This window comes from Bubalus kerabau, chromosome 1, assembly GCF_029407905.1.
Source record: "Bubalus kerabau isolate K-KA32 ecotype Philippines breed swamp buffalo chromosome 1, PCC_UOA_SB_1v2, whole genome shotgun sequence".
Taxonomy (NCBI): Eukaryota; Metazoa; Chordata; class Mammalia; order Artiodactyla; family Bovidae; genus Bubalus; species Bubalus kerabau.
This window is the reverse complement of record NC_073624.1, coordinates 104059451-104082774: the sequence shown is the minus strand read 5'-3', so window position 1 is coordinate 104082774 and position 23324 is coordinate 104059451. Positions and strand designations below refer to the sequence as shown.

The 23324-nt window shown below is 40.7% G+C and overlaps 1 protein-coding gene across 8 annotated transcripts in view; it reads right to left on the bottom strand.

Annotated features, from left to right (window-relative positions):
• KITLG (KIT ligand) overlaps positions 1-23324 on the bottom strand; it is a 104689-nt gene that overhangs the window by 71475 nt on the left and 9890 nt on the right. Inside the window, exon 2 of one of the 8 annotated variants that reach the window (XM_055586065.1) lies at positions 19147-19216. The exons of the other annotated variants lie outside the window; for them this stretch is intronic. The gene's annotated coding sequence lies outside the window, so the exon portion shown is untranslated. The remainder of the gene's footprint in view (positions 1-19146; positions 19217-23324) is intronic. 8 annotated transcript variants of the gene reach the window in all.

Below are 23324 nucleotides of genomic sequence, written 5' to 3'. Positions count from 1 at the left end.
CAAGCATAACTAAACATTAGGATGGAGGAGCAGTCAGGGTAGAAATGTATTGAGCGTTCTGCACAGCAGTAGTAATACCTCCCTATCACTATTTCAGGGAGAGGGTTGAAATGAGGAGCTTACTTCTTTAAATGGAAAAGTATTTTTTCCATATTATTCTATGCAGAAATTATTCTAATATATAGTACACACACTTCCCTGATATCCTAAACAGTGACTAGAAATATTAAACTTTGCTTTTCTTTGATGATTCATTCTCATCAAATAAAGGAAAGACTAAATGAAAGAAGCCAGACACAGAAAGACAAATATCATATGATCTCACGTATATGTGGAATCAAAAAAAAAAAAAAAAAGTTGAACTCATAGTAACAAAGAGTAAAACGGAAAGGTGGCTGGGGGGTGGACAAAAATGGGAAGATATTGATTAAAGGTTACAAACTTTCATTTATAAGTTCTGAAGGCCTAATGTACAGCACTTTGACTACAGCTAATAATACTGTATTGTTCACTTGAAAGTTTCTAAGAGTAGATCTCAAGTGTACTCATCACACACACACACACATACACATGGGTAACTGTAGACAGTCTGACTGTGGCCATCATCTCACAATGTATTCATATATCAAAACATCCCATCATACACCTTAAATACATACAATTTCATTTGTCAGTCATACCTCAATAAATTTTCCACACTTTTCTGTGATCTACAGTGAAAGGATTTAGTGTAGTCAATGAAGCGGAAGTAGATGTTTTTCTGGAATTCTCTAGCTTTTTCTATGATCCAAAGGATGTTGGCAATTTGATCTCTGGTTCTGTGACTGTGTAGATCACAACAAACTGTGGAAAATTCTTAAAGAGATGGGAAAGCCAGACCACCTTACCTGCCTCCTGAGAAACCTGTATATAGGTCAAGAAGCAACAGTTAGAACCAGACATCAAACAACAGGCTGGTTTCAAACTGGGCAAGGAGTACATCAAGGCTGTATATTGTCACCCTGCTTATTTAACTTATACACAGAGTACATCAGGTGATATGCTGGGCTGGATGAAGCACAAGCTGAAATCAAGATTGCCAGGAGAAATATCAATAACCTCAGATATGCAGATGACACCACTCTTACAACAGAAAGCAAAGAGGAATTAAAGAGCCTCTTGATGAAGGTCAAAGAAAAGAGTGAAAAAGCTGGCTTTAAACTCAATGTTCAAAAACACGAAGATCATGGCATCCAGTCCCATCACTTCATGGCAAATAGATGGGGAAACAATGGAAACAGTGACAGACTTTATTTTCTTGGGCACCAAAAATCACTGTGGACAGTGACTGAAGCCATGAAATTAAAAGACATTTGCTCCTTGGAAGAAAAGCAACGACAAACCTAGACAGCATATTAAAAAGCAGAGACATTACTTTGCCCACAAAGCTCTGTATAGTCAAAGCTATGGTTTTTCCAGTAGTCATGTATGGATGGATGTGATAGCTGGACAATAAAAAAGGTGTGCCAAAGAACTGACGCTTTTGAACTGTGGTATTGGAGAAGACTCTTGAGAGTCCCTTGGACAGGAAGGAGATCAAACCAGTCCATCCTAAAGGAAATCAACCCTGAATATTCATTGGAAGGACTGACGCTGAAGCTCCAATACTCTGGCCACCTGATGCGAAGAGCTGACTCATTGGTAAAGACCCTGATGCTGGGAAAGAATGAAGGCAGTAGGAGAAGGGGATGACAGAGGATGAGATGGTTGGATGGCATCACCAACTCAATGGACATGAATTTGCGCAAACTCCGGGAGATGGAGAAGGACAGGGAAGCCTGGCGTGCTGTAGTCCATGAGATTGCAGAGTTGGACATGACTGGGCGACTGAACAACCTCAATGAAGTTAGGGGGGAAAAGCATTTTGGTTATGTAGTTGTGACTGTCCTTCTCCAAGGAGCTCCAAATCACTGTACTTGTTTGAGGGACTGTTTTTCAATTGTATTTTTAGTTTTGTTGGTTTGTGTCTTAATTTACCTATTTCTCCCATATCATCAGGTAATGATTTGCAACATAGTTTTACTGTTAATATGCCCATATCTAGCCTCTTGTAGTCTCCATGGCAAATACACGTCCCATGGCAGGCGGGGCAGTACTTATGGTAGACAGAATAATGGCAAAAAAGATGGCCATGTCCTAATTCCTGGAATTTGTGAATATACTGCCTTATATGGCAAAATGGACTTTGCAGATGTGACTAAGCAAAGGACCTTGAGATGGGAGAGATTATCCTCGATTCTCTAAATCCAACCTAACCATACTGGTCTTTACAAACTGAGAACATTTGTAGCTGGTCAAAGAGATGCAATGATGGAAAAAGGGTCAGCAAGATGTGACAACGATCAGGACTTGACTTGCCACTGCTGGCATTTAAGATGGAAGTAAGAGGCCAGGAGTCAAGAAACGCTGGTGGCTTCTAGAAGCTGAAAAAAGGCAAGGAAAGAGTCTCCCTTAGGGACTTCAAGACAGCACAGGGTCTCACCTTGCTTTTAGCTTATTAAGTCCCATTTTGGACTTCAGAATCTCCAAACCATAATGTCATAAATCTGTATTGTTTTAGTTCACTAAATTGGTGATCATATTTGTTCCAACAGCAATAGAAAAATAAATCAAAGCTCAATAAATTTACTTTCTGGATGAATTAAGCAATGAATGGAGCAGTGTGCAATGTTAAAGTTCTTCCTGGTAAGGAAAATATACTGCCTCACCAGAATTCTGGGCCCCTGAAGCTTGCTTTAAGCAAGCAGTTCAGCTTTTTATTTTTTTTCTGTTCTGTTTGTTCATGCTTCCGGGTAAGATTTTGTTTGAACAAAGGTTTCCAAGGACAAGAAAGAAAAAAAGTTCACGCTTTTGAAAACTTGTAGTGTGATGGCAGGGGACTGAAGGTGGATCCAGAAAAACCTCTGAGCCCCTCACTGTGTGACTTCAAACAAGCCAGTGAGTCCTTCTGAGTATCTGTTTATCAGTGTCTACAATGAGAATCATTTTTGCCTCCATGTTCATGGAGTGCTGGTGAGAATCAAATGAAAACTTTCCAAACCACAGGTGCTGTGCCGTGATCTGTTGTGTGCCCTGTAGGTTTTGGACTGTCTAGGAAGTCAGGGAGACAACGGCTTCAAAACCATACAAATAAGAGCCCAAGAAAGGACTTTATAGAATCAATCCTGCATGAACAAAGAGCCTGATCTTTAGTGCATAGGTATTCTGACACTAATTTGGGGGTCAGATGGCTTTCTGAATGTATTTCTTAGTTCTCAGCTGTGTTGAGAGTAGCCTGGGTTAACAGACAATTGACTTCCAATGAAGTGAGGTGTTCCAATACATCGACAAAATATTTATCTTTGTTTTCTCTCCCTTCCTCTTTCTCTAACTTCTGGAAACTCCAACAAGGGTATGCGGGTGCCTGAACGCGTGGGCAGGTGCGTACACACACACCCTATGGAGATAGAAAGCTGAAGCAAAATGTCCCTCGTTTGTGACTTCAGCTCTACAATGTGTCTTTTTGGCTTGGGTAATCATCTTGCTGTTTTTTCCGTAACACTCTGCTTCTGCAGATGACATTTTTCTTTGGCTACTTTGTTTTAGCATTGTACAACTTTTCTCTCTAGGTCACGCTCATTGTATGATAACTCCTCATTTCATGATAACCTTTCACTGCACAGACACATTAAACTAATCTTATTGTCGGCCATTTCTAGATTTTTTTTTTAATTTAGAGGCATGCGTCAAAAGTGTCCCCCACATCCTCCCCATGGCACACAAAATTCCAATAACCCTTTCAGAGTTAAAAGAGCCCTCAGCTTATTTACATGATGAAAAATGAGAAATCTATAGGCACTATTAGAAGTAAAACATACATTAGAAACAGTCCTAATAGAGGGAGGTAACAGACTAAAATTCACATTCAATTGTGAATGACAAGATATAGCAGGTCTTTTTCTGGGAGCAGGTTTTAACAGTGGCAGAGAGTACTGAAAAGGAACTTTAAAAGGCAAAATTTATGGGAAGATGAGGCTGGAGACCCCTAAAGAAAAAGTGTTATCTAAATCTTGTTTTTGTTGAGAACCAATTTCAAGAGACTCTAGTGGACTATTCACCCACTCATCAATTCTTCCAAAGCAAAACAGCCTTCTTACAATAAAAAGCCACATGCCAGAAAAAGGAGCTGCAAAGCCCCCTAAAGCAAACAATCTACTTGATCTGAACATGTGTTATTACACAGAAGTCAGGTTGCAGACTCCTTTCCTTTAGTAGAAATTAACATGCATGCAGACCGAGAACATCAGGGCAACATACGCTGTTCAGGAAACCAGAAGATTCTAATTCTCTAAACTTGGGGAAAAAAACAAACTTTTCTATGCACTTAAGAAGTGGTTTTAAAATATGCATTGCCAGGGTCCACATTACAGACTTTTCAAAGTCGAAAAGGTAAGCAGGGCATCTGTGTAGCCTTTTTCTTTATGCAGAAAACTACAGACTGGTATTAGGACTGCCCCGAACAAAACAGCAGCTGCTGCCAGAAACAACATTCATCTCCTCTTTAATCTCGCCTGCCAGCTAGCCAAGCAGGCAGTTCCCTTGCAGCCCAAATGTGCTCTGGAAGACAGCCAATTGGCTCAGCCACCCAGAGCCAGGATAGCAAGTTACCAAGATACAGGTATAGAAATGAGTCCTGAGTTCAGATTTTCTGAGGTCATACAAACCATATCCTCCCAAAATAATCTTGACCTAAAGCAACAGCAGATTGTCAGTCAGTGAATAACTATTTAGTTCTATATGACTTCTTCCTTCAGATTTTTTATTGCTCAACAAGATTTTACCATCCAACTTTATAAAGAAAATACAGAAGCATCCTACACAGATTCGAATTCTTCTCTAGTGATTGTCCAGTAATCTTGAAGAGGCAAAAGAAACAGCAGATTGGTTGTTTTTATCATTATCAGGAAAGGAGATGTTAACAGGCCAGTTAAATGAAACTCAAACCAGCTTGAAGTCCAAGTTGGTCCAATAAAATCCTATAAAGATATTCACTCTTCTCTCTCAATGCAGGTCTTTTTGTGAAGTAGAATATTTTGAAATATGGGTAAGTATGCTCTTATAATAAAATCTGAACATTCTGAAGGGAACTGCTTAACAGAAAAAGGCAGACAATGGCTTTTAAGGAAAAGGAGAATTTAAAGACTTCAAGATAATCAATCGGAAAAAATGGGGGCGGGAGGAGAAATATCCTGGTGACAGTTCATCCTTACTCTATATGTAAATACTATTTAAAAGGAGAAATGACTCACATAGATTCACTCCTACGAAGAGCCACACATTGCAATCTGTGATATTCCATATGACCTTCTCATCAACCAGGTAGATAACTACTACCCCATTTTGTAGGTGAGTAAAACATGATTCAGTGAGATTAAGTAATTTGTTTATGGCCACTCTGCTAGTAAACCCCCGAAACCAAGTTTATTCTTTTAATTTAATTTTATTGAAGTATAGTTGATTTACAATGTTTTAGGTAGACAGCAAAGTAATTCAGTTGAACATGTATATTCTTTTAAATTCTTAGTTTATTATAAGATTAAATATAGCTCCCTAGGCTACACAGTAGGTCGAGTTTACCTATTTTATATTTAGTAATATGCATTCTATACACCATTATTTTATGTGCATACTATATTTTACATACAGTAATGTGCATGTGACCCACTCCAGGATTCCTGTCTGGAGACTCTCATGGACAGAGGAGCCTGGCAGGCTACAGTCCACAGGGTCACAAAGAGTCAGACACGACTGAGCAAACAGCAACAGCAATATGCATATGCATGCTCAATTGTGTCCAACTCTTTGCATCCCCATGGACTGTAGCCTGCCCCAATCTTCTGTTCATAGAATTTTCCAGGCAAGAATACTGGAGCAGGTTGTCATTTCCTTCTCTAGGGGATCTTCCTGACCTGGAGATCAAACCCACATCTCTTGTGTCTCCTGCATTGACAAGCAGATTCTTTACTGCTGAGCCACCAGGAAAGCCCTCACTTACTTCACTTACTATGATAATCTTTAGGTCTATTCATGTTGCTACAAATGCCATTATTTCACTCTTTTTCATGGCTGAGTGATACTCCATTGTATACATGTATCACATCTTTATCCATTCCTCTGTTGGTGCACATTTAGGTGGCTTCCATGCCTTGGCTCTTATAAATAATGCTGTAATGAACACTGGGGTGCATGTATCTTTTTGAATTATTGTTTACTCTGGATATATGCCCAAGAGTGGGATTGCAGGACCATATGGCAACTCCGTAGTTTTTTTGAGAACCTCCATACTATTCTCCATAGTGGATATACCAATTTACATTTCCACCAAGAATGTAGGAGGGCTCCCTTTTCTCCACACCCTCTCCAGCATTTATTATTTGTAGAATTTTTGATGATTGCCATTCTGACCAGTGTGAGGTGATACCTCATTGTAGTTTTGATTTACAGTTCCCTAACAGAGAAGGCAATGGCAACCCACTCCAGTACTCTTGGCTGGAAAATCCCATGGACATAGGGGCCTGGTGGGCTGCAGTCCATGGGGTCGCTAGGAGTCGGACATGACTGAGTGACTTCACTTTCACTTTTCACTTTCACGCATTGGAGAAGGAAATGGCAACCCATTCCAGTGTTCTTGCCTGGAGAATCCCAGGGACGGGAGAGCCTGGTGGGCTGCCGTCTATGGGGTCGCACAGAGTCGAATACGACTGAAGCGACTTAGCAGCAGCAGCAGCAGGCCATCTGTATGCCTGGACCAAGTTTAAACCAAGACCTACACTACACTGGAAAGAAAAACACTGGTCAGTTAGAAAAACTTCTGTTGTTGAGTCACTAAGTCGTGTCCAGCTCTTTGCAACCCCATGGGCTGCAGCGTGCTTCCCTGTCATTCACCAGCTGCAGGAGTTTGCTCAAACAACTTAATTGTTATATCTGATGAAGAATTAAGTTTTATTTACTATGGCTTCCCTCATAGCTCAGTTGGTAAAGAATCCGCCTGCAATGCAAGAGATCCCAGTTTGATTCCCGGATCGGAAAGATCCACTGGAGAAGGGATAGGCTACCCACTCCAATATTCTCAGGCTTTCCTTGTGGCTCAGCTGGTAGAGAATCCACCTGCAATGTGGGAGATCTGGATTCAATCCCTGGGTTGGGAAGATCCCCTGGAGAAGGGAAAGGCTACCCACTCCAGTATTGTGGCCTGGAGAATTCCATGGACTATATAGTCCATGGGGTCACAAAGAGTCGGACACGACTGAGCAACCTTCAGTTCACAATGCCTGTACTGTGGACAGCATATAGGTCTCTTTAACTGCATCAATTTCTAAGTGAAACAACAATCTCAAATTATGACCAGGCTGGATAGACAAGTAATGCATGAAAATCTGGTTATGATTGCTGTACCTTAAAAATTGTATAGCTAGAGGGAAGGGAGAGCTCAAAAAAGGAAGTGATAAGTTGTTCCTTCTGATAAAAACAAAATTGAGTGCTTTCAGACTTCTAAGAAGAGCTACTTATTCATCATCAGATCCATATGGAGTACCTGATAAGTACAGAAGGTAATGATACAGAAGATATGGTCATGGCCTCCAGGAGCTCACACTCTTGTCAAACACGACTAAGTGATAGAGCATCTAAGAGGGGAAGGGCCCAGAGAGACAACTAAACCTGACTTTGGTTTAGTTGGGAGAGTAAAGGAGGGGCTCAGTGATAGCTTCTGGGAGGATACCTCTTTTTCAAGGTGAGAGGAAGGTAGCCAGGTCAAAGGGAGCTGGGACGAAGACCAGTGGCAGAGACATTAAAGTAGCAGTTGCCTACAGAAGCGAAAGAGGCATTTTCATAGATCTTCATATTTATGACTGAATGAAAAATGAGTCTCAAAGAATATGCAACAATAGATGAGGGAGGCCCTCCCAGTTTCGCTAATTGATTTGAATTTTATCTTAAAGGCAGTGGGGATCTCCTGCTGGATTTTCAGCAAGGAGTATCAAGATCTGATTTATTTTTGAAAACTTTGTCAGTAATCGGAATAAAGGATAGATGGGGTAGAGGGGGGCAAGCAATAAGCCTGGGGCAGGAGGTCAGTTAAAAGGTCCATGGAGTCATCCAGAGGCCACAGGAGGAGGCCCTTAACTCACAAATGGCAATGGGAATAGAGAAACAGACAAGTTCAAGAGGATATGGAAGTAGGCAGAAAGAAAGTGTGGGGTGTAAGGGAGGGAGTCACAAATGACTTCCACGGGTAAATGAGGCAGAAGTGGTGCTAGTCCCTTCAGAAGTGGAAGCTGGGGACTGGAAGGTATCACCCAAAACCCTGGAGAATACCATCATATAAGAAGAAAGAATTAGCCACATGGAAAATGAGAGAATGAGAAGTCAAACAGAAATGAGATGCATATTCGTTGCTTTGGGGGTACCCTGGCCAATAGAGGAAAAAATCACAAAAGGGAGAGTATAATCAATAAAACAAGCACTAAAAGATGTTAACCGGTTGGTTGTTGGAAGTGGACCTAGAGGAGATGACCTTCATGAGGGCTGTTTCCATGGAGTGAGACCATGGAGGATGGACCATAGGGGTCAATGACAGTGAGAAAATTTCAAGGGCTTAAAGAGTGGGACACAACTGAGCGACTGAACTGAACTGAACTACCACAACAGAGAGTGGCTAATGCCTGGAATGGCTAGAAAGTTAACTTTAGTCTTGGTACATGAGGAAAGGCACCTCTATAAGAATGGGGTGGGACTTCTCTAGTGGCCCAGTGGTTAAGACTTCACCTTTCACTGCAGGGAGTGCAGGTTTGATTCCTGGTCAGGCAGCTAAGATCTCACATACCACGAGGCCAAATAACCAAATCATAAAACAGAGGCAATACTGTAACAAATTCAATAAAAGTTTTTAAAATGGCCCGCATTAAAAAAAAAAAACTTAAAAAAAAAAAATGGGCTAAAATGAGTAACTAAGCCTTCTTCCACCTTAAATAGCCTGAGCATGGAGAATTCCCCTGTGGTTAATGAGAACCGAGTTAGCTCAGAGACTTTGCCCCTGTATGAAAATATCTACAAAGGACTTCTACCTCAGGCTAGAATCTAGGAGCTAGGTGTTCAAGTTTTATTGTTATTACTTTTAATAGAAGCACATGTGATAGAATAAGCTTTGTGCAGCAGTGGAGATTTCATTAGAAACAATGGTAATAGGTCATTGCTATTCATAAATATAGGTCTTCAGAAGTTACATCAATGCAGAGAGAAAGGATATATTTTATAGATGTTAGCTGGTGACCTAATTCTAATCAATATTAAGAGGAAGAGGACATGTAACAAACCAAACTGGTCTAGAAAACCAGTGCGTGCTAGCTCAGTGTTGAACCTAGATTTACACATCTGTTGCCAATTCTTTTTTGCTATCAGTGTTCTTTGTTTTTTAATAAGAGCAACAGGCCCTCAACATTGGAAAGTATAGGAATGCAAAAAAATTGTGACAGTTCTGAAATCCACATACTCAAAAATTCAGCACTTTACAAGCACTGATTCTTTAGGGATGGCAGTATTCACTATTATGTTAATTAATTGCTCTTAAAACTGAATCACCATGACATACATTCTGAGGGTTTGCAGCTTTCCAAAAACAGTTACAAAACCTAAATGATATTTTATCTTCTTCCATCTATGTGACTCACTTCTGAAATTGTGATCTCCTGTAAATCAAAAGTTCTGCAAAATCTGTACAATCTTTTGAACTCCAAACAATTCAGGGATGGAAAATAAGCTTGGGCTCCAGTTGCTCTCTGATTTCATGCACTGAATTTGGGCTGAATGCCTGAGCTTCTTAGAACTTCTTGTGTTCACCCCTCCTCTGACTGTAATTAAATGTGCTCAGATGTCTTGTCCTATCAGCCATTGGGAGTGTGACAAGGTTGGTCTCACGGGCCCTTTTCATTTTTAAGAAGATTCAATCTGAGGAAGCAGCTCAGGAAATCTCAGACGAAGTTTCTTTTTTCCCCCACCTGAGTTTTTGGACTACACATAAACTAAATCTTTATACTCTGCTGGGACTGTTCTAAATAGCATCAAAACCAGGAGGTCAAAGGCATGAGCTCAAAGAACACTCACAATCTTGATCATCTTCTCCATCACATCAGATGACAAGCCAGATTTGCAAAGGTCACTGCATGAGCTTCCCTGATTATGCAATGTGTGCTAGACATACCAAATGCCTCTGGTTGAACTGAATAAACTGTTGAAATGTTCCCCCCACTTTCATGAAAGGTGCCCCAACTGAAACAAGGGGAACTGCTGTCTTATGTTTAGATCAAAGTATAATCATCTGGGGGTATTTATTTAGAATGCAGGTTTCTGAGCATCATGTGGAATCCAAATTTCCGAGGGTCCATCTCAGAAATGTGTACCTTAAACAAGATTCTTACGTACTCTCTGAAGTCCAAGACATACTATTTTAGGCTGCACTAGCTCATGGGTGCCATATCATTAGAGAAAATGAAAATGTCTGAAAAGGTATGAGAGGTTGCATTTGGTTCAAGCGTTACACGTTAGATACTCCTGATTTAGAGGAACTTGAAAAAAGAAGAGTTAAATATAGCGAGTGTAGAGGAGACTGTCAATTGACCCTTAATTCCCATTCCTGCTCTCTCTGACCATATTCTTCTGTATTGTAGTGGCTGCAAAATTAAAATTTCCATGTCTTGGATTCCTTTGCAGTTAGCGATGGTTGCAGATGTGACTTAGGTTTTATCAGTCAGGCACAACTCTGTAAGATTTGATATGGAAAGAAAATCCAGGAGAAGAGAAGCTGGATGGATGCTGGGCAGGCATTTTGCTGAGTGGTGGTTGGTGGGGTGGGGGGCAGGGAGGGCCTGCCATCAGGAGCAGTCCTGGCTGGACAGCACCGGCTGTATGTAGCTGCTTCACAGGCTGCCTCAGACTTAACTGCGTTCTGGGTGTGGGAGTGTTCTGAAATCTCAACCTGTTCTTCTCGCCCTTCCAGTGGTTTCATAAGCCATCAAATATATTTCAATATATCCCTTAATGTTAAACCTAGCTAGAGTAGATTGTATTGTCTGCAACTAAACCCCAAGCAATGCTAGGAGAGAAACATTTAAGTTACTGAGCATTTATTTCTCACAAAGGTCAGTCTAAACTCTCCTTAGGAATTTTCCATTAATATTTCAAAATTCAAATTGTAAAATAAGAATCATTTAATTTTTTCTCTTTTAAAGGCAGTTTTTGGTTGGCAATTCATGAGACTGTTAATGTAATTCTACCACCTGAAGCCCAGCAATCATGTATCTATGGCGTGCCTAAAACACGTTCCTCTGGTAATTCTACCACCTGAAGCCCAGCAAAGCATCTACTTTTGACATGCCCAGGACATGTCCCTCTGGTAACAGTATATTTCAACTGCAGGTTCACTGCTTATGAAAGAGATGAGGTGATGTTTAGAAAAGAAGAAAATCAGCAAAGTAAGATGTAAATTCAAATCCTGATTCCGTCACTTACATTCTGCAAACTTCAACAAATTATGGAAACTCTGAGGTTCCTTTTGCATTTCTCATGGTGATAACATTTCTTTGGATATTTGAAAAGATGAGGAAAGAAGACTGGGTTATATAAAGCAGTTATACAAAGGGACTGGCACCCAGGAGACCAAGACATGACTGTTAAAGCTATGCATGTGTGCATGCTCGGTCACGTCCAACTCTTTGCTACCCCACAGACTATAGCCTGCCAGGCTCCTCTGTCATGGGATTACCCAGGCAAGAATACTGGGGTGGGTTGCCATTTCCTTCTCCAGGGGATCTTCCCAACCCAGGGATTGGACCCGTATCTCCTGTACCGGTAGGCAAATTCTTTACCACTGCACCACCTGGGAAGCCCATTAAAGCTATACTGGCATATCTTGGATTGCAGGGTCAGTTCTAGACCACTGCAATAAAGCAAGCAAGTCACACTAATACGCTGGTTTCCCATCACATACAAAAGTTGTATTTACACTATGCCGTCATCTATCAAGTGCGCAATAGCCTAACAACTAAAACAATGTATAGAAGTTAATTAGGAAACACTTTATTGTTAAAAAATGCTGCCTGTCATCTGAGCCTTCAGTAAGTCACAGAAGTCACATGAAACCTCACTGATCACAGATCACCATATTATAATAATGACAAAGTTTGAGACATTGCAAAAAGCTGTGGCACAGACACACACAGTGAGCAGGTGCTATTGGAAAAGTGATGCTGAAAGCCATGGCCCAGGCAGGGATGCCATAAGCCTTCAGTTTGTTTTTAAAAAAAAAGGCAATATCTAGGAAGCACAATAAAGTGAAGCATAATAAAAGAAGGTATGCCTGTAGTTATTTTATCATTACTCCCCTGAGCTTAGATTCGGATCAGCTCTCCCAGCAGCAACAGGCTCATCTCCACCTGGACCAAAAGTGAAACGGAATTGTTTGGGCAATGGGCGAATGTTAACACGAATAGTAGAATTTCAAAAGTCAACTTCAGCTTTAGTAATAATCCAAGATGGTTTTAGAAAACAGAGTGTGTTTACTCAGGCACAGAGAACCGTTATAGAGTGTGGGGGTGGGAGGCAGTGATTCTACAACCAGGCTGCTCTAGATTTAATCTCTACTCTGCCACAGACTTGCCTCATGGCCTTTGGAAAGTTATCTTTCTCTGCTTGAGTTTCCTCACCTGTAACATGGCCCTAATGATAGAACTCACTTCACAAGCTTTTTGAGGACTAAGTTACACATGTACTTGGTATGGAGTCTCTCACAGCTAGCTCACCCTCCTTAATGTCCACTACTGTGGATATCAATGCTGCCTTTTCAACCACACCTAGAACAAGCATCCCCAGTAATGTCATTTCCAGACCTGAAGCCTGGCGGCTCAAGCTCCAACCCTGAGCACCATCCTTGATCCTTCCCATTCCCCTAGTTCCACACTGACTCTGTCAAGTCCTGTTGGTTCTATCAGCAAAATAAAGTCTTGAAATACTCACTTCCCCCCGTCTCATCTCGGAGCAGTACCACTTGTCCCCAGCTCCATCACTCTTGCCTGGAAGGCAAGGACCTTCTAAATAGCCTCCTCCGCTTCCATGCCTGCTACTCACAAGACTGTGGTCTTCAGGCATTGCAAATCACCACCACCGGCTTACAACCTCGGAAAGCCTTTCCATTACATTTATGATAAAATGCACATCCCTATCAAGGTCTCTAAGGCCCTATTTAACACAGACTTGTCCTGCTCCATGCTCAGTCTCACCATGCCTCTCCCCTCACCATACTCCAGCTCCACTGGCCTCCTTTCTGGTCCTTAAACACCGGGGATATATTTCTGCCCTAAGCTGTTGTACCACCCTTACAAGTTTTCTCCCTCTTGGGCTGTGAATGAGGCAAATCTTTCTGATCATTCAGGATTCAGTTCTGGGAAAAACCTTCCCAGGTGACCTGCCTTAAGCAGGTCGAGCACTCTCAGATCACAGTTTTATTTCCACTGAAGCACTTTTCATCAGAAATTATGAGAAAACTGTCTTGATGGCCCAATTCATTTATTCTTATCCCTGTTCCTTCTGACAAGTGGGAAAATGGGGTGAGGAGGAGGATACTGCTATCATTGTTCATCATTCTTATCTCTAGCTCCTTGAACTACTTAAACACTCCTACCATCTAATTCTCTTTTATATAGTACAGACCTGGTGGGAGCACGCGCAAAAGTGTTTGCATAGAGAATAAACTCAGGTATGTGGAAGGAGGCACAGGTTAAGCCAGGATAGTGTGTGATTCAATCCTTAGCAGATGGTGTCCTTATTCACATGAAACTGGCATTACCCACCAGGCAGGCTTGTTACCCCCTGGAGAAGGAAATGGCAACCCACCCCAGTACTCTTGCCTGGAGAATCCCCATGGACAGAGGAGCCTGGTGGGCTACAGTTCATGGGGTCACACAAAGTTGGACATGACTGAAACGACTTACCGTGCTTGTTACCTGTCTCCTGCTCTTGAGTTTGAGCCCCATAAGGCAGGTACTTTCTGTGTCTCACTGTTTTGTCTAGGGTGAGTAGAGCAGTGCTAAATACAGAGGAGCTTCTCATTAACATGTATAAAATAAATCCATAATGAATGAAGGATAAAATGAATCAATGAATGAAGGATAAATGAAACAGTTTTGCTCATCCATTGGGCATAAACCACTGTCTTCCTTCCAAATCCACTAACTGCCAAAGCCTAATGATGACACATATGAATGTTGTGACATTTTCTTAATTATCCAAAATGCAACATCAGCTAAATGCCTTTCAGTTTGAATTTTAAACCATTTTCATTGTACCTTTAAATACTTTTCTAGCCCCATGAAAATGGAAAATAAAGATATAAAACCAAGGCTACCCTATAAGCCCCATGAAAAGCAGGAATGATGTGTTTTCTTCACTACTGTAGCTCTAGCCTCTAGCACAGTGCTCTGCTAAATGCTAAATAAACTAAATGTTTTACTGGCAGAATTGGCCAAAATGTGGTAATAATCCAAAGTAATGATCTACCTATAAAATCCCGATTCCCTTTCTAAAGGAACTAGATGAGTATCATGTGCAGTTACTTTCCTTTATTGACTCAACAAAGACATTAAAAAAAAAAAAAGACCTGGAATGCAGACACTTTCCTATAGTAAGTTCAGTGGAAGTACGTACAATTCTACACTCTTATTTAGAATTCAGGATAAGATGCATCTATAAATTTCTCCCTGTTTCCCCAGCGAGCTGCAATCCATCAAAATTTCTAAAGCAGTCATTCATAAAAAATTATTCATGGTGGTTCTGCACTGGGAAACACATGCAGGGAATATGATTTCACTAGGGAGCAGGCACATTCAGAAGTGATGACATAGGTTAAGCTTTTAAATGCTAATCTTATCTTTTCCCAAAGCACTGGTTGACTCTATCTGTCATCCCTACTGAAGCAGGCAAAAAAAAAAAAAAAAAAAACTCACAGAACTAAATGACTTTTTTTATGTAATCAGACCCATTCCTAGTTTGACTAAAGAATAAAAACAACTACCTTTTTCTTCAGAGCAACACAGGCATAATATCACCATTCCCTTCTTGCAACACTTGTTTGCAAGAAACAGAAAGCTGCATGCCAGACTATACAGGAGTGGACTCAGATGGCAATGCCCTCACCACCACCCCCCTCCAAAATAGCCATTTTCATGCTAATGAGCATGACTACACGGCAAGCTCTTTTATTGCGATTTTTCACCAAGATAGCCATAGAGTTGTGCTTAGCATTCTCCATAATATGACTATGTAGGAAGAGACTCCAAAATCACTAGAGAAAGGAAGATGTAAGACAGAAATAAAAAAGGAAAAGACTTTTTAACAATGAACCAGGGTGTAAGGAGTGGCATCACACACTTTTTATAATTACTAGCTTTTAAAAGGTTCTCAGTTAACAATCTTCAAAGTAAATGTCAACTATTTTGTGTTCTGAAATTCTTTCTCAGAGATGACCTGGAAGATGATCAATTAAGTTTCCTTGTATAATAAGACAAAAGAAGAATATGGAAACTGTACTTTAAACCCGCAAGCCTTAACTCTAAAAAAATCCTAGAGGAAAAAAAAAGAAAGGAAGGAATTTCTCCTTGGGTCAAGAAAGAAGATGAGTGAGTATCCATTGCAAAACTGTTCTTTGGGCTTTTTTCAAAGCAGCTGTTTTGCTGAGGAATCAAAAGTGGATGGAGGGATACATACAAACATGGAGAGTGCTTGGAGAGCAAAGAGATTCTCTCACTATACAGGAAAGAATGGGAATCCAATTCCTCAGGAAATGAAGACAGGGCCGTGTATCCAACTAAATGAAATTGCAAAGATATGTTTCAGCTGCCGTATGATTCAAATGCCAAATCTGCATGTCAACTTTATTGTTTAATTTTTGTGCATCATCTCCCCTTCTCATGTATGGTACTTTTTGGAGCTTTTGTTTGTAAATGGAGACAGGAGGTAGATTTTGCTCCTTATACTGTAGTATTATCCAAAACTGAAAAAGTTTTTACAGGTTTCAGAAATGCTAACCTTTCAGTTCTACACCCCAAACCAAGCAGCTTACCTGATTAGAAAAAAAAAAAAAGTAAAACTAGGGCATGCTCTAAGGTTGCATAACTTTAACAACTTCAGAACTTTTGAAAACTTGGCATCAAAATAGTTTTGTCTTTAAGAACTCTGTGTTATAAGTGGTATCATTGCCTTGGGTCACTAAGATGGTAGTTTCTAATCACAGATAAAATTTGAAAATGTCACTTCATGTTAAATCCTTCTCCAACTTTCTTCCTGCACACTTAAATACATGTTTGATCCTGAGTACTGAAACATCATTTTTGCTAAATTCCTTAACCACATCAATCTTAAATCCATAAATATCACTTAGGTTGAACCATCTAAAGTTCTCATATTGTCTATTGTCTCATACTTCTTTCATCACTTTCTTGATAGAGATTATACACATCAGTGTATAATCCTTCACAACATCCTTCCCTTGTCTGTTGCCCTGGCTAACCATTAACCAACACAAACTGTGAAAAGAAAATATGAAAGGAAGCTTCTTGAATGTGGGTAAGCTGGAAAGAATTTCATTTATTCTGTTTATGACAGTCTTATTCATTATCATGTATCAAGAAAAACATCTTACCTAAGCAAAAAGAGAAAATGTCAGCAATACTAATACCAAGCAAACAAACTGGGTTTAAGACTAACTAGTTGAAAGATGCTGAGCAACTTACACAACCTACCTATTCCTGTTCTATAAATGGAAGGGATCACATGAACAGACTCGTAAGTGGAGAGACTAGTGCAGATACCAGTACGTGACACACTTAGGTCCCGACCTGGCACACCAAATGAGAATCAGAATCAGCATTTTCTTCACCATCATCAGCAGCAGTATCATCTCCTAAAATCCTTTCTGGCTCTTAGACCCTATATAATCTTGAATTAGCCAGCACCATCTCAACCTGCTATTCAACCTAGTGTGTTATTTCCTTAAAGATGGCCAGCAACTTGACCCACCCAACTCCTTTTTTAATCCATAGTTTCTACCTTCTTCTACAACCCCAAGTGGCCAACTTCTCTCTCCAAACAGAAGTATGTTTGAACAACGTATGTTTGTGCCAAGTGGTACTGCATGCACGGTTATATGCATTTCCTAGGTATGACATCAGTGCATGATTGATGTTCCTCCTACCTTCCAAATCGCCCTCCGTGGTACCACGCCATGCGTCAACCAAGGTCAGCAGGCATTAAACTGATAAGCAATCTGACCCATGCTTAGAATGCTATAGTCAAAGATTCAGTAGAACAGCTGATGTGATTCATTCACTCATAGTTCGGTTCCAAAAACCTTAATAAGATTTTGGTGTTGTACCACTAGCTGAGGATATCAACATGAACCAATTTAGTCAGTTAGACAAATAAGAAAATTTTGTTATATTGTTTTATATATATATATTTAATGCTATAGAAGCATGGGGTAAGATCACTAAATACAGGGGGAGTGGAGGCAGGGAAGAAGGGCAACAGACTTCAGGGAAGGCTTCTAAGAAGAGGAACCATTTCAGGTAAATCAACTGGAGGATAAAGAGGGGCTACTGGGGCTTTCAAGACCAAGTGCAGCGTGGAGTATATCACTGTTTCACTGCATGCTGGTTAGGTGACACTGGCATGAAATTTACCACTGAGGGAGCAGTGGAGATATGCTATACTATGCTAAGTCACTTCAGTCGTGTCTGACTCTGTGTGACCCTATAGATGGTAGCCTGCCAGGCTCCCCCGTCCCTGGGATTCTCCAGGCAAGAACACTGGAGTGGGTTGCCATTTCCTTCTCCAATGCATGAAAGTGAAAAGTGAAAGTGAAGTCGCTCAGTCGTGTCCGACTCCTAGCGACCCCATGGACTGCAGCCTTCCAGGCTCCTCCGTCCATGGGATTTTCCAGGCAAGAGTACTGGAGTGGGGTGCCATTGCCTTCTCCGGCAGTGGAGATAAGCAACAGCCAAATCGCAGAGAATCCTGTACAGTGTGTTGAGGGTTTGGACTTTATCCTGCAGGTAATATAAAGTCAGTGGAAGATTTTAACCAGGGCAGCCACATGATCAGACTTCTTTAATAATCTGGACTGTGTACATTATAGAGAATCTTTAACATTACAGAATCCACTCTTCATTTTGTTGAGTTATGAAATCGATGCCGTCAGAGAGACGAACTCTATATCAACACCATAGAGTTGAATTCAGGATGCGGATTCTTGTGCAGTCAGTCAAGTGCTTGTTTTGACTCTGCTGCATTGCCCCTCATGTGCCAGGGCACAATTTTCAAGAAAAGATGCAAAAAGCCCCTTTATAATCTAACTCTCCTCTTAAATAACTTATAACACACATATCAATGATTCAGCCCCATTCTCCTTTGGGCCTTAAAAGAATGGACATACCTTTTTTTTTTTTTTTTTCCTTTTTCAACATTTAAAAGAGATCTTTTTTGCTTTTGAGTTTCACTTGAGTCTTGACTCAAGTTGTTATGTTAAAGCCTACTGTGAATTGAGCCCAAAGTTATTTCACGCTTCTCTGGATTGGTAACTTAATTGTTTAAGTCATGAGAGTCAAAGATTCAATCAAGAAGCCTCTAGAAACAGTCTTCAAATTATGCAATGTCAGAAAATAGGAGCTGTTTTCTGTCTTCCGCAAGTTAGCACTCCATCAAAAGGAACATAACAGTTTAATGTTCTGTCCAAGAAGGGAATGCTTGTTTACCTGAAATAATGGGCTGATAAAAGTAACTTGCATCTGGTCGTGATTGATACAACACTTACTTGAAGATTAACCTCAACAATCAAGCCCTTAAACTCTAAAACATCATCACCCACAAGAAAATAAAACCTGAATTTATAATGCAAACGTCCCCAAACTGTTGATCCTACACCCATGCAAATTCAATACATGCAGACAAAACCAAAAAAAAAAAAAAAAAATGCAACCAACTGAATGCAAAAATGAATTTTGCTCAAAATCAGCTAACATTTACCTAGGTTTCCTGGGTATCTGGCATGGAACAGTCCTTCTCATGCATTGGCTCCTTTAATCCTCAAAACCACCTGATGAGTTAAACATTATTATAAATGTCATCTTACAAATGAAAAAGTCAGGATGTTAAAAGAATTAAGCGACTCAAAGTCATTCCAATTTGAAGAGGTGACTCCATACCTATGTGTCTCCAAAACTATTAATACATACTATATGAAGCAGTGTGAGGCTCATTTTGGGAGACATTAATAAACTCAAAATTTTCACTATTTAGAAAGTTGGACTTATTCATTACTCAGGGCTTAGAATAATAGCATGACTGTAGGCCTCTGAATGAAACAACACAGTGTGAGGAGCACTGGTCTATTAAGTATCTCTGTCTCACACAACAACTGGTGATGCAGTCAAGACAGGTATCAGCATCCTTGGTTTCAAAGCAGGAGGCTGACCCACATCCAGACCCTTACTAGTCTCGGTTCACGGCTACACAAGCCCATTTCCCATAATCCCTCTTTGCTTTTCAGCTTTTCAGTGACAACAGGTTTAAATAATTATATCTATTACACAAGTGGAGTAAGAGACAGAGCAGACTGATCCATACGGATTTCTTGGCTGGCGTCTTCCAGTCCCTAAAGATTAGAGATACCACTCATTGAACTTCAGTTCTGGGTCAGCCAATTTCCATACATTATCTCATGTAATCTTTGTATTCTTCCAACTATATTTTACTACCCTTACTACCCCATTATACAGATAGGAACACTGAGGCCCAGAGAAAGAAAGTGGGTCTTGGTGAATAACAAGATTAAGGACTTAAGCCTCATTCTAACTTCAAAGTCCATGCTCCTTTGAGTGTCTGATGAGGCCAATGAATCAAACACTTACACAGTCACAATTTAGTGCTTATTAGTATAGCGGGAAAACATGTGTTCAGTCTGAAAAGCACTTTTTTATAATAGTACAATTCTGTGAGTGACAATCACAAAGTAGAGATGCTATGCTACGCTAAGTCACTTCAGTCATGTCTGACTCTGTGTGACCCCATAGACAGCAGCCCACCAGGCTTCCCCGTCCCTGGGATTCTCCAGACAAGAACACTGGAGTGGGTTGCCATTTCCTTCTCCAATGTATGAAAGTGAAAAGAGAAAGTGAAGTCACTCAGTCGTGTCCGACTCTTAGCTACCCCATGGACTGCAGCCCACCAGGCTCCTCCGTCCATGGGATTTTCCAGGCAAGAGTACTGGAGTGGGGTACCATTGCCTTCTCCAAAAGTAGATATACAACACTATTTTTAGGTTAAAAAGCTGAAAAGTATTATTCCACTTTACAAGAGAGGAAATTCAGCTTAGAGAAGGCTAAGCCAAATTACGGAGAAGGCAATGGCACCCGACTCCAGTACTCTTGCCTGGAAAATCCCATGGACGGAGGGGCCTGGAGGGCTGCAATCTATGGGGTCGCTAGGAGTCAGACACGACTGAGCGACTTCACTTTATTTTTTCACTTTCATGCATTGGAGAAGGAAATGGCAACCCACTCCAGTGTTCTTGCCTGGAGAATCCCAGGGACGGGGGAGCCTGGTGGGCTGCCGTCTATGGGGTCGCACAGAGTCGGACATGACTGAAGCGACTTAGCAGCAGCAGCAGCAGCAGCAAGCCAAATTAACTAATTTGCCTAAGATCCCTTTGAAAGCTAGAATCAAGAGCTAGAGGTAAAACCTAGTTGCTTTTGACACAAAAGCCACGCTCTTTCCTTTCTCCCTCAACAAGTGGCTATATTTCTGTTGATGCAGAAAACGACTGCTCATCCCAGACAGGGAAAGGAGATCACTCACCAATTCAGGGGAAGGACTCATGGTCTGTACCCCCAATTCCAGGTAGAGCACAGGGCTGAGGAATGCAGGCTCTGGTTCCAGACCGCCTGGTTCCTAGGCCAGCTCCGCCACGTGTTAGCACTGTGACCTTGGGCACTCAATAGAAAGAACTAACTTTGCTCTAGGTAAACTATCTTGTGATTATAAGTATACACATTTAGCTCTTTTTCAGTTTTTTTTTTTTTTTTTGGTTAGAGTAGGGAATGAAAACAATTATTTAGGACTAAAGTTAATTCTAGGCCTGAGGTATTTGGATAAATTCCTTCAATTTTCTGTTTCATTCTGACAATGGAGATTTTGCAGTGAAAGTCACTTTAAAACACAAGGCTTCATTGCTATTGATAAGCTTGGCTGTGGTGGTGGTTTAGTCACTAAGTCATGTCCGATTCTTTGCGACCCCATGGACTGTAGCCCTGCAGGCTCCTCTGTCCATGGAATTCTTCAGGCAAGAATACTGGAGTGGGTTGCCATTCCCTTCTCCAAGGGATCTTCCTGACCCAGGGATTGAACCCATGTCTCCTGCATTGGCAGGCAGACTCTTTACCACTGAGCCACCGGGGAAGCCATCTGTTCAATATAAATGTAAGTTTGCCATTTGTTTAATGCTAATGATTACTGTGGATATTTACTTAGGATTCCCTAGGTGCCTGACACTGGACTAAGGACTTTTTGTGGATTATTTCACATAATTTTCACAACCACCTTTAAGAAATGTACTGCTCTCCCTTTTGGCAGATAGGGAAACCAAGGCTCAGAGGATCAGCCAACCAAAGCAGGCCATCTAACTGCTGTCTGTTTAGGTCTGTTCAGCTCATCACACCTCTGTTCTGCTGTTTCTTTCACCTGTGTTCAAATGATTCCAGGATCTTTTAAAGAACACTTTCATTTCCACTAAACTGATAAGTTACAAAGTGATGCTGCCACCAAGGATGCTCCAACAGTCATTTGTTGCAAAAAATCATAATATCAATGCAGAAAATGAATTTTTACTATTCATGCAGTTGGACTGATAGGGAATTACAAAGCAAAGGTCACAACTTTAACAGCTGGTAGCTTTAGCAAAAAGACATTATTCAGTAGTTTTCCAAAAATGATCACAGTCACTGAAAATTGTCTTCAGAAACAGCATGAAAAGAGAGTCAGAGCAAATTGATTAAGGTAATCCTTGAAACAGCTTTCTTCTCCCACGAAGTTATTTTGCAACAATTTTCAAATATTTAACAACCTTCCCCTCTGCCAACAAAAGTACCATTTTATTTGACAGACACCAAGAACTTGGCAGTGATTCTTAATTCCATAAAATAAAATGGCATTTTTCCAGTTAACAAGGGGCCTCCCTCACAATGGGTCAGCAGAGGCAAGCATCTGATGGCTAGGGAGACTGAGGACCAAGCTGGGCTCCCAGACTGTGGGAGTGTTACTGCTCTTCACCGCCATTTACACTCCTGGGTGGTCCTGGGAGCTGAGTCAGAAGCAACCCTTCACTCACCCCAGGAGCTCTGCTTTGCCTGCTCAGCCTTCCCCTTATAAGATTAAAAAACCATCATCTTCACACACACTTTTTTTTTTTTTTTAAGTCTCAAGGCTTACAGATTATATGTATATTTAAACATAGGTGCATTCCATTGACGTGGTTCAGTGGAATCTAGTTTGTAGAATTAAACAGGCTTGGCTTCAAATCCAAACTCTTCCACTTATGTGCATTTTGCCCCACTTGTAATCTTGGGCAAGTGTTCTTAATCTCTCTGAACTTATTTCCTTATTTGTTGAAAAAATGATGTCAATAATGATACCTGCTTCATAAGATTTTTTTTTTTTTTTGGCTAGAATCAAATGAGAAATTCCTGTGCAGTCTGTGGCCTAGTGCCTCAGGTATGGCGAGTAATCAATGGGTATTAATGTATTAGCTAGTCTTTTTTTTCCTTATTCTTCATTTTGTTAAGCAGCTTGTCTTTTGGCCCAAAAATTTTGTATGCCTGTTACCATCATAGCAAGGGGAAAAATGAGGTAGAGGATATAAAACTGGAGGAAAATTCTGCTTAGTCTGCTAGGAGTGCTGAAGAAGGTAGATTGTGTATAAAGAAGGCAGTTAAGGTATAAAGCTCTATTTCTTTTTTTTAAACTTTTCTGTTGGAGTAATAGTTGATTAACAATGTTGTATTCATTTCAGGTGTACAAAGTGATTCAGTTATACAAACACGTGTATCTATTCTTTTTTCAGTTCTTTTCCCATTTAGGTTGTTACATAATATTAAGTAAGTAGAGTTCCCTGTGCTATACAAGAGGTCCTTGTTGGTTATCCATTTTAA